Genomic DNA, 12,508 nt, shown 5'->3' on the forward strand with positions numbered 1-12,508 from the left:
GGGAGAGCATAAGGGAACAATTGACAGGAATAGGGGAAAGAAATACAGTAGAAGAAGAATGGGTAGCTCTGAGGGATGAAGTAGTGAAGGCAGCAGAGGATAAAGTAGGTAAAAAGACGAGGGCTGCTAGAAATGCTTGGGTAACAGAAGAAATATTGAATTTAATTGATGAAAGGAGAAAATATAAAAATGAAGTAAATGAAGCAGACAAAAAGGAATACAAACGTATCAAAAATGAGATCGACAGGAAGTGCAAAATGGCTAAGCAGGGATGGCTAGAGGACAAATGTAAGGATGTAGACGTTTATCTCACTAGGGGTAAGATAGATATTGCCTACAGGAAAATTAACGAGACCTTTGGAGAGAAGAGAACCACGTGTATGAATATCAAGAGCCCAGATGGCAACCCAGTTCTAAGCAAAGAAGGGATGGCAGAAAGGTGGAAGGAGTATATAGAAGGTATATACAAGGGCGATGTACTTGAGGACAATATTATGGAAATGGAAGAGGATGTAGATGAAGACGAAATGGGAGGTAAGATACTGCGTGAAGAGTTTGACAGAGCACTGAAAGACCTGAGTCGCAATAAGGCCCCCGGAGTAGACAACATTCCACTAGAACTACTGACGGCCTTGGGAGAGCCAGTCATGACAAAACTCTACCAGTTGGTGAGCAAGATGTGTGAGACAGGTGAAATACCCTCAGACTTCAAGAAGAATATAATAATCCCAATCCCAAAGAAAGCAGGTGCTGACAGATGTGAAAATTACCGAACTATCAGTTTAATAAGTCACAGCTGCAAAATACTAACGCGAATTCTTTACAGACGAATGGAAAAACTGGTAGATGCGGACCTCGGGGAGGATCAGTTTGGATTCCGTAGAAACGTTGGAACACGTGAGGCAATACTGACCTTACGACTTATTTTAGAAGAAAGATTAAGAAACGGCAAATTTATGTTCCTAGCATTTGTAGACTTAGAGAAAGCTTCTGACAATGTTGACTGGAATACTCTCTTTCCAATTCTAAAGTTGGCAGGGGTAAAATACAGGGAGCGAAAGGCTATTTACAATTTGTACAGAAACCAGATGGCAGTTATTAGAGTCGAGGGACATGAAAGGGAAGCAGTGGTTGGGAAAGGAGTGAGACAGGGTTGCAGTCTCTCCCCGATGTTATTCAATCTGTATATTGAGCAAGCAGTGAAGGAAACAAAAGAAAAATTTGGAGTAGGTATTAAAATTCAGAAGTAAAAACTTTGAGGTTCGCCGATGACATTGTAATTCTGTCAGAGACGGCAAAGGACTTGGAAGAGCAGTTGAACGGAATGGACAGTGTTTTGAAAAGAGGATATAAGATGAACATCAACAAAAGCAAAACGAGGATAATGGAATGTAGTGAAATTAAATCGGGTGATGCTGAGGGAATTAGATTAGGAAATGAGACACTTAAAGTAGTAAAAGAGTTTTGCTATTTAGGAAGTAAAATAACTGATGATGGTCGAAGTAGAGAGGATATAAAATGTAGACTGGCAATGGTAAGGAAAGAGTTTCTGAAGAAGAGAAATTTGTTAACATCGAATATAGATTTATATATCAGGAAATCGTTTCTGAAAGTATTTGTATGGAATGTAGCCATGTATGGCAGTGAAACATGGACGATAAATATTTTAGACTAGAAGAGAATAGAAGCTTTCGAAATGTGTTTGCTACAGAAGAGTGCTGAAGATTAGATGGGTAGATCACGTTACTAATGAGGAGGTATTGAATAGGATTGGGGAGAAGAGAAGTTTGTGGCACAACTTGACTAGAAGAAGGGATCGGTTGGTAGGACATGTTTTGAGGCATCAAGGGATCACAAATTTAGCATTGGATGGCAGCGAGGAGGGTAAAAATCGTAGAGGGAGACTAAGAGATGAATACACTAAGCACATTCAGAAGGATGTAGGTTGCAGTAGGTACAGGGAGATGATGCAGCCTGCACAGGATAGAGTAGCATGGAGAGCTGCATCAAACCAGTCTCAGGACTGAAGACAACAACAACAACAAGTCAGATTTTCTTCCAACTTTTACCCTTTTTATTTGTGTGTAAATGAAGGATACAAGTTTTTCATATCCGCTTCAGTGCATCCAGAATCTGCCGTAGAGCTTCGTAATGCCTACCTAACCTTTAGATAGCTTGTGCTAAAACAAGAAACGCTGGTCAGTGACGGAGGCCAGTGTTCCCGTTTCTTGAGGTACACTTGCTTAATTGGCACGAGGTGAACTCATCTATGAACGTGGGAGAGACATACATTCCGGCGGTACTTGGTACGTTATGGACTCGCTTGTCTGAGCATGACCCTAGTACCATGGACAAAGTATTGAGAATTTTTCGATTTGAGTTTGCAATTATTTTCGAGATTTTTTTCAGGCTATAATACAACAGTTTCGCGGTTCCTCTTTATTCTAAATTTAACTTTTATAAATTTACGTGCAGCTCTGTGGGTCGTCCTTTGTCTAAGGATGAAAATTAGCTTGTAATATTGTTGTGATAATTTTACTGTGAAATGAACGAGTCTGAACCGTATTTCTGTGTCCCTACTGTTCGCGTACTGCTTTCGATGTATCGGATTTTCGCGTCCAAAGCTATGCTTAAATGATACTCGGTATGGTGAATAAAAATGTCCCGAAGAGCAGAATTCCATTTACAGAGAAACTCAGCAGAGGAAAAGAAATACAGTACTAAGCTGACTATAGTAGATATTGATAGTGACCATGATTCATCGCTTGTTACTTCTGAGTCTTCATGACCAAGTCGCTGATAGCGGATCGAGGCTGGAATGTTGGAACTGCTGGAACTGCTTTAATCCCATCCGAAATGTGCTGCAGCTCTGGAAGACTATGTACGTTGTTGTGATACACCTTAGACTTGAGGGCGCCCCACACCAAGTAATCGTACACTGTCTCATGATACGACCTGGGTGGCTAGCTATGGCAGAGACTGTCAGGCATGAAGGTTGTGTAAATGTACTCCAAGCTTCGGCCGGTTGCTTGTGTAGTTGCTCCACCCTGTTGAATGTAGCTGTAGGGCTTTTCCTGCTCCGTTAGTGCTGCCACAAATGACTTCAAAATGTCCCGGCCACTTTTATTTGTCCCAACCTGTACATCCCAATGTCTTTAATCTAACTAGTGCCCGTACAAGTGTGTATTTTTTTATTACTTCACAGATTATCAATTTAGGAAAGATGGACAAATTTTTGGCTTGCTGATAGTTCCATGTTGTGAATGCAGCTACTACTGCAATTAAACGTGGACAGTCTCATGAACTTATTCCCGACTAAGTAAGATGTTTACCTATTTTGCAGGAAAATTACTTCTATTAATGATTTTAATATTTTTTGTGGCCTTGTATTGGTGGTCGACTCTACTAGACGTAACCCCCTAGCCCTCTCGAGCACAATCGGGGTCTTGATGAGTCTTCTTATACAGTAGAATGGTTGAGATTTTGCGTGCTTTAGCGTATGAATGATTCGAAAATATACTTGCTCTGGTTCTTACTTTGATCCTCTGCTCCACAGGCCGCGGACTGTGTTTCCTAAGAATTCATGAGTAGTTTTTCATTAAGGAATCATTACAGTAAAGTATGTTACGTTGTTGTTATGAATTCTTGCGTGGAAACTCATTTGTAAAATTTTCCAGTCAGTAAATTATTTTCCTGGCCACTCGATCACGCTTCTCCATTCAGCAATTACGACACTCCGAAGGGATATTAATAGGTATAAGCCTTGCATATACGCTGTATTAAAAGGAAGCCATTCCACGTTGCGATTGAAACTGATGAAACATTAGAGAATATTAGGTGCAGTGCTACCTTCCGTACTTCCGATAAGTCAATTGAATAATCAGTGAATTCTTATAGGAGTCAACCTTAACACATTCAAAATGGACATCTCATCAATTACTTCACTGGGCCATTTACGTCGGGTGATATTGAATTCATCGAATTGGCATGCAGGATGGCGAATGAGATGTGCGTGGGCGAGATGTGACTACAAGGAAGGGCTCTAGAAGGTCAAAAGAAATTCAAGGACCACAGGATACAGTTTATGACAATGCAGCAACAACCATAAACCTCTCGCTGTGAGTCTTCCATCTCTTCTAACACGCCACCATGTCAGGTCAAATAGTCGAGACTTTTACTATTGAACAGTGCTCACTAAGTCCTGCCTTGTAGATGCAGCATCATATTTTCTCTCCCACATTTGCAAGCAAGTTAAATTTGGGGGACAGGTCCGAGATACACATTATCGAGGAGAATCGGTCTCGAAGATGTGTGTTCAGTCTGGGCATTTCAAAACAACCGGAAACAGATATACCTCTCTCTCTCTCTCTCTCTCTCTCTCTCTCTCTCTCTCTCTCTCTGATTCTCTGTGCTGATCCTGACCACAACTCTGTGGTTCAAAATAAAGCGTTTCGCTACAGCTCTTTATCAAGCACTCCGCCGCAGCCGCAGTGGTCCGCAACCCCACAACGACTACCGCAGTCCACTTCACCCCTCCGCCGCCCGACACCTAACCCAGGGTTATTGTGCGGTTCGGCCCCCGGTGGACCCCCAGGGAACGTCTCACACCAGACGAGTGTGCCCCTATGTTTGCGTGGTAGAGTGATGGTGGCGTACGCGTAAGTGGAGAACTTGTTTGCGCAGCAATCGCCGACATATTGTAGCTGAGGCGGAATAGGGGGAACCAGCCCGCATTTGCCGAGCCAGATGGAAAACCGCCTAAAAACCAACCACAGACTGGCCGGCTCACCGGACCTCGACTCAAGTCCGCCGGGCGGATTCGTGCAGGGGACCAGGCGCTCCTTCCCGCCCGAAAAGCCGTGCGTTAGACCGCACGGCCAACCAGGCGGGCATAGCGGGGATGACTCAAATTCCCAAACGCCTATCACGAATCGCCTCTGCTAGAACGCTGCTCCAGACGTAATTTTGGCGCTACAATTTGTCCATTATTTGATATTCTCTTGTGAAGTCGGACGCAATCTCGCCATCTGTTCACATTGGCAGTCACACATCTACTCTCTAATAAGACAGATGTCCAACTAGGACGTCATCCCAGACCTAATTTTGGCGCTACAATTCGGCGTTTATTTGAAATTCTCCTGTGAAGTCGAACGCAAACTCTTGCCATCTCCGCTTGCTATTCTATACTTGAAAGCCCCAAGCAATAATTATGTGCAAAGTTTCCAAATTTGGAGAAAGGCTTTTTTTTGACGTCTTCCAGCTGGTAGGCTGTTCTCATGCGAATCTTCTCATTTTGTAGTTGATTCATCCACTTTATTTTCCCGTCAGTTATTGCCTATCTCTTTCAGTTAGCTCATGTTAACAGTAAACGGTAACACTGGACATCAATGTGCTGAGTCTGCCCTTTCCGTGTATCAAGAGCTAAACATTGCTGGGGACCCCTATCCACCTCATTTGTTTCCTTTAAGCAGTAACGTGTTACCATTTTTAACCCGCATGGCTCTTGTTATATTAAATTCTTTTATGAAAGTAAAATGTTATTTAAGGAAGGATACGCCACATTTTCTAAAAGAAAAGGAAACATTAAATCCTTAAATTGGTATTATGATACTATCCTTGTAAGTCTTTTGTTACAGCATAAAATGATTTTCATTCGTATGAGATTGCTTTCATTTTCATTCAATAATTAGCTTCAGGCCAAGCATCTTCACTGGAAAGCAGTAAGCTTAGTGACGAGAAACCGTGCTACCGTTAATACATAGAGTAATTTTTGTAATGATGATAATAACAATCGCAATAGGGCTTCCTTTAAAACATGGGTTGCGGGTTCGACTTACCTACGTCGAAGTGATGAAATAATAGCGCCCTTATGGCGAGCTATCGTCCAGCTACCGAACTGACTGCTTTTTCAGGCCAAAAACTATACAAAACAAACTTCACTTGTACGGCAACACAGGGTTTCATATTATGATACCAAAATACAGAGGAAACTAATTAAAACAGCATTGTTATTGAACACATAACCCAGGTTAAATGTCGGACACAACCTTTTATCACCAGTGCTGGAAGAAGAAGAAGAAGAAGAAGAAGAAGAGGAAGAAGGAAGAATATTAGTTTCGTTAGTTTAACAAAACGTACTCAAAAATGCCTACACAGAAAATTCTTATACATAGATAAAGCTGCTTACCTGGAAACGTCATCTGTTAAATCAATTGTATTACTACAGGATAATAATGCTTTCTTGAAAGCAGTTCAGTAAACCAATGTAATAAGTAATTATCTCTATGTCTGGACATTTATGTAAATGAGTTCAAGGCTAGCTTAGTGTTAAGGTCTGGGTTTAGTTATATCTTCAGTATTACATTTAAGTAAATTTGCCCCCTCTCCTGTTGTGGTGCAGTCAACAGGAAAACTGAGAAAACCTGTGATACGACCTTAAGAATTTTACCATTTACTTTATGGGAGCCATTATAGGTCACTGTAAAATAAATTCGCTTTCAATAGCTACTGTGCTTGGACAGGTAATTTTAAAAAATATATGTTGCTGAAATCAAGTGACGTTTAGACATCGCTGGTGGTTTTGCACTCGATTGATGACGCAGGTAGCATGCTGACATTTGAAAAGTAGAACTATACACTAAGAAAATGATTTCAGTACATGTTTCTATGATAATGAAAATCAGAAAGTAGGAGATGTTGTATTGTGGTAGTGGCTTGATGATTCAGCTGACGAAGGCGAGGTAAGATGGACCCAAGGACATGATGTAGGTGACGACTGTCAGATGTGTAAGGACACGAAGGACAGGACCCTCAAAGTGAGGATGATGTCTGGAACAGCATGTAGCATGTATGATGCCTCAGTACAGTTTGGTGCATTTCAATGAGGCAACAGGTAGTCCACTATAATCAGGTTACATGCACCAACTATGCAAAAGATTCAGATGTATGTAATGCAAGAATTACAAAATTTGCTCAAAAAGTAAAAATTTTGTTAGCACACTGGCACTCTTTCACATAAGTAAGTAATATCAGAGAATGACATAAATACATTAAATGAATACGTGTTTAACTTGAGGGGACCCTTTACACTTCGTCTTTACATGACTGATTAGTGTACGCTGCACTACGATTTCAGTTATTTATTGCTTTGATTCAGCAGATGAACTCAAAGACTGTCTTGCAAACTTAACTTCTGCAACATTCACCAAAAAAATGTCTCCCTTGAGGAAATTTTCATCTAGATTTACTGTACAGTTTAAGTGAATAATGACCGAGTGCAGAGTACTTCACGTCAACAGTCATGTTTTTCTGGCGTCATGAAGGGATTTTAGTCACAGAACCCTACAGCACAGTTAACATTCCGTTTTCAGTTAGCTGCTTAAGCTCTAGTGACTACAAAACTTTGCTACTACATTCGAAGAGAGTTCTAACGTTCAACACAGCACCACTAGCATGAAAATACTTTGCTAATCTCGACTCAGGTAAATACAAACTGTTAGTTTATTTGCCCAAAATGGACGATACTTCGTTTACCGGTCTCTTACAGTAGCACCACGCACTCAAAAATTCAATTATTTAAAAAAAAATTGAGCTCACTGGATCGTAGCCATCCAGTAAGTATTGCTTGTGCCTGTTAACGTCACCGCCACAAATCGCCATATTCGGTGAAATATAGTACAGGTAAGGTATTTATAAAATAGATATACATAGACAATTCTGTGAGACAGAGAGACATAATCCGGACCAGCAAATAGGTTCCATGAAACAGCATAGCTTTTACTTTCCCTAATCAGCCTATTCAAAATGTAAAGGTAAAAAATTAACACACATTTAATAATATTATTATCCGTAGGACTTTGAATGCTGTTAATATGAATTAAAAATTCATTTTCATATTATAGCAACAAGCTAATACATATTTACAAACTGCTCAGTAATCAAGGCATTTCTTTCAGGTACCAAGCTCTCTGTTCATTTAATTCAAGGTCTCGAGGTAAGACGGATAAATATTTCTTACAGCTAAATATGCGATGCACTGGAAATGGAAGAGGATGCAGATGAAGATGAAATGGGAGATACGATTCTGCGGGAAGAGTTTGACTGAGCACTGAAAGACCTGAGTCGAAACAAGGCCCCAGGAGTAGTCAACGTTCCATTAGAACTACTGACGGCCATGGGAGAGCCAGTCATGACAAAACTCTACCATCTGGTGAGCAAGATGTATGAGACAGGCGAAATACCTTCAGACTTCAAGAAGAATATAATAATTCCAATCCCAAAGAAAGCAGGTGTTGACAGATGTGAAAATTACCGAACTATCAGTTTAATAAGTCACAGCTACATGATACTAACGCGATTTCTTTACAGACGAACTGGTAGAAGCGGATCTTGGGGAAGATCAGTTTGGATTCCGCAGAAATGTTGGAACAACTGAGGCAATACTAACCTTATGACTTATCTTAGAAGAAAGATTAAGTAAAGGCAAACCTACGTTTCTAGCATTTGTAGACTTAGAGAAAGCTTCTGACAATGTTGACTGGAATACTCTCTTTCAAATTCTGAAGGTGGCAGTGGTAACGTACAGGGAGCGTAAGGCTATTTACAATTTGTACAGAAACCAGATGGCAATTATAAGATTCGAGGGGCATGAAAGGGAAGCAGTGGTTGGGAAGGGAGTGAGACAGGGTTGTAGCCTGTCCCCGATGTTATTCAATCTGTATATTGAGCAGGAAGTAAAGGAAACAAAAGAAAAATTTATAGTAGGTATTAAAATTCATGGAGAAGAAATAAAAGCTTTGAGGTTTGCCGATGACATTGTAATTCTGTCAGAGACGGCAAAGGACTTGGAAGAGCAGTTGAATGGAATGGACAATGTCTTGAAAAGAGGATATAAGATGAACATCAACAAAAGCAAAACGAGGATAATGGTATGTAGTCAAATTAAATCGGGTGATGCTGATGGAATTAGATTAGGAAATGAGACACTTAAAGTAGTAAAGGAGTTTTGCTATTTGGGGAGCAAAATAACTGATGATGGTCGAAGTAGAGAGGATATAAAATGTAGACTGGCAATGGCAAGGAAAGCGTTTCTGAAGACGAGAAATTTGTTAACATCGAGTATAGATTTAAGTGTCAGGAAGTCTTTTCTGAAAGTATTCGTATGGAGTGTAGCCATGTATGGAAGTGAAACATGGACGATAAATAGTTTGGGCAAGAAGAGAATAGAAGCTTTCGAAATGTGGTGCTACAGAAGAATGCTGAAGATTAGATGGGTAGTTTACATAACTAATGAGGCGGTATTGAATAGAATTGGGGAGAAGAGGAGTTTGTCGCACAACTTGACAAAAAGAAGGGACCGGATGGTAGGACATGTTTTGAGGCATCAAGGGATCACCAATTTAGCATTGGAGGGCAGTGTGGATGGTAAAAATCGTAGAGGGAGACCAAGAGATGAATACACTAAGCAGATTTAGAAGGATGTAGGTTGCAGTAAGTACTGGGAGATGAAGAAGCTTGCACAGAATAGAGTAGCATGGAGAGCTGCATCAAACCAGTCTGAGGACTGAAGACCATAACAACAACAACATGAAAATAGAGTTCCCAGTATTCATTTTATCTAACGTAAGTCAATATTGTGGAAAAGACAGTTTATCCTGTGCACTAGTCATCAGTTTAACGAACATGTAATAACTTTTTACGTACAAATAGTACTGCTGAAAGAAACTTCTTACAATCCAAAAGGATTCCATGTATATATAGGGTTCCAAGATTTTCTTAGAGTATGTAAATTACTATCATACAGCTAGTTACTCAAATATTCACAAACATTAGTGACAGTTACAGCACGTGAATCATTAATGCAGATGTTTCTTACGATCATGATGGCAATGTAGTCGGCTTAATTGGCTGGTTGTAGGGAAGGCTAACAAGTAGCTTCCTTTAGGGGTAATTCTGATTATGTTGTAACGACTGGTGGAAGGTAATTGCCATTTATTTTTATTACGTTGAAGGAAAGTAGAGTTTGGATGAGTTTTAAAAGTACACCGTCTCCTAACCTGATATTTTTGTAAGAGACCCAACTTCTTATCATAATAAGATTTTCTGAAGCACACATGTTCTGTAAGTGCGACTACCGTTTGCCTTACCTTATTTGCCCACCATCAATCTTCTCTCGGAATCCATGGAAGATCTATATCCACTCGTTTCATTCAGCCAATGTGTATTGTGGAGGATAGAGACGCAGATTGTTTAGTGCTCAAGGTGTCCCACCCAATGTGTTTTCTGGTTAGCACCATACTTGTACATGAATGTGGTAAACTCACCAACAAATCTTGCCACTCATTTACATGTGTGAAATTTTGATATATTGAAATTTGCTTACTCTGATGTTCCTTTAAAAGTGCTCTGCATTTCTTACCGTTAAAATGAGACACAATATTGATTAGTAACGCAACAGACTTGCAAATAGTATGACAATCTGGTGTATTTTGAAAAAAATATCATATAGTGCTACAAGACGTGTGGTCCCACTAGTAGCTGAAGGCAGTTCACCAGCGGTACCTACAGATACGATTTCTAGTGGTTCGGTTGGTAATATAGGGTTAGGGTATATTGCAGAACTTAATTTTTTGACTTTGTTTCCTGGCATCAGGTTTTCAATGGCTGTTACGCACACTTCATATGTTGGGAAAGTAACAGCAAAGATTAGTTTTCTCGAAAATTTGGTCTCATCATAATGTCCATAGGGTGGTGGGGTTTCGGGTTCCGCTGGATAGGTCAGGAGTCCACTACACCCAGCAGGCGGCTACACGGGTAGCAGGGATTGTGTGGCGTGAACTGGGCGGGTTTTTAGGTTAGATGGCCTCGGGAAAGTGCAGATAGGGCAAGAGCCTCAAAGGGTGTGGGGCGAAGTCAGGACATGCAGGGGCGAAGCAGCAATCGGCATTGTAATTGTAAATTGTCGAAGCTGTCTTGGTAAGGTACCCGAACTTCAAGCGCTGATAGAAACCACCGAACCCGAAATCGTTATAGGTACTAAAAGCTGACTGAAGCCACAGATAAATTCTGCTGAAATTTTTACAAAGGCACAGATGGTGTTTATAAAGTATAGGTTGCATGCAACCGGTGGTAGCGTGTTTGTCGCTGTTAGTAGTAGTTTACCGTGTAGTGAAATAGAAGTGGATAGTTCATGTTAATTATTATGGGTGGCGGTTATACTCAGCTAGGTTAATAATTGGCTCCTTTTACCACCTCCCGACTCAGCAGCATTAGTGGCAGAACAATTGAGAGAAAATCTGGAATACATTTCACATAAATTGCCTCAGCATGTAATGCTCTTAGGTGGAGATTTCAATTTACCAATTATAAACTGGGACACTCAGCTGTTTAGGACCGGTGGTAGGGACAGAGCATTGAGTGACATTATACCGAGTGCACTATCCGAAAATTACCTCGTGGAGATAACATCTTGGACCTACTGATAACAAAGAGACCCGAACTTTTCGACTCTCTAAGCGCAGAACAGGAAATCAGTGGTCATAAGGCCGTTGCAGCAACCCTGAATATGGAAGTAAATAGGAATATTAAAAAAGGGTGGAAGGTTTACCTGTTTAGCAACAGATTTCAGACTACCTAACTGATCGAATCGAAAATTTCTGTTCCGTCACTGACAATGTTGAGTGTTTATGGAAAATGTTCAAGGCAATCGTAAAATGAGTTTTAGGCAGGTACGTGCTGAGTAAAATTGCGAGGGATGGAAAAAACCCACCGTGGTTCAACAACAAAGTTTGGAAAATACTGCAAAAGCAAAGAGAGCTTCACTGAAAATTTCAACGCAGCCAAAAGCTCTCAGACAAACAGAAGCTAAACGATGTCAAAGTTAGCGTAACGAGGGCTATGCGTGAAGCGTTCAGAGAATTCGAAAGTAAAATTCTATGTAACGACTTGACAGAAAATCCTAGGAAGTTTTGGTCTTACGTTAAATCAGTAAGTGGCTCGAAACAGCATATCCAGACACTCCGGGATGATGATGGCTTTGAAACAGAGGATGACACGCGTAAAGCTGAAGTACTAAACACCTTTTTTCCAAAGCTGTTTCACAGAGGAAGACCGCACTGCAGTTCCATCTCTAAATCCTCGCACAAACGAAAAAATGGCTGACATTGAAATATGTGTCGAAGGAATAGAAAAGCAACTGAAATCACTCAACAGAGGAAAGTCCACTGGAGCTGACGGAATACCAATTCGATTCTACACAGAGTACGCGAAAGAACTTCCCCTCTTCTAACAGCCGTGTACCGCAAGTCCCTAGAGGAACGGAAGGTTCCAAATGATTGGAAAAGAGCACAGGTAGTCCCAGTCTTCAAGAAGGGTTGTCGTGCAGATGCGCAAAACTATAGACCTATATCTCTGACGTCGATCTGTTGTAGAATTTTAGAAAATGTTTTTTGCTCGAGTATCATGTCGTTTTTGGAAACCCAGAATCTATTCTGTAGGAATCAACATGGTC

Source organism: Schistocerca gregaria, chromosome 1 (genome assembly GCF_023897955.1).
Source record: "Schistocerca gregaria isolate iqSchGreg1 chromosome 1, iqSchGreg1.2, whole genome shotgun sequence".
Taxonomy (NCBI): Eukaryota; Metazoa; Arthropoda; class Insecta; order Orthoptera; family Acrididae; genus Schistocerca; species Schistocerca gregaria.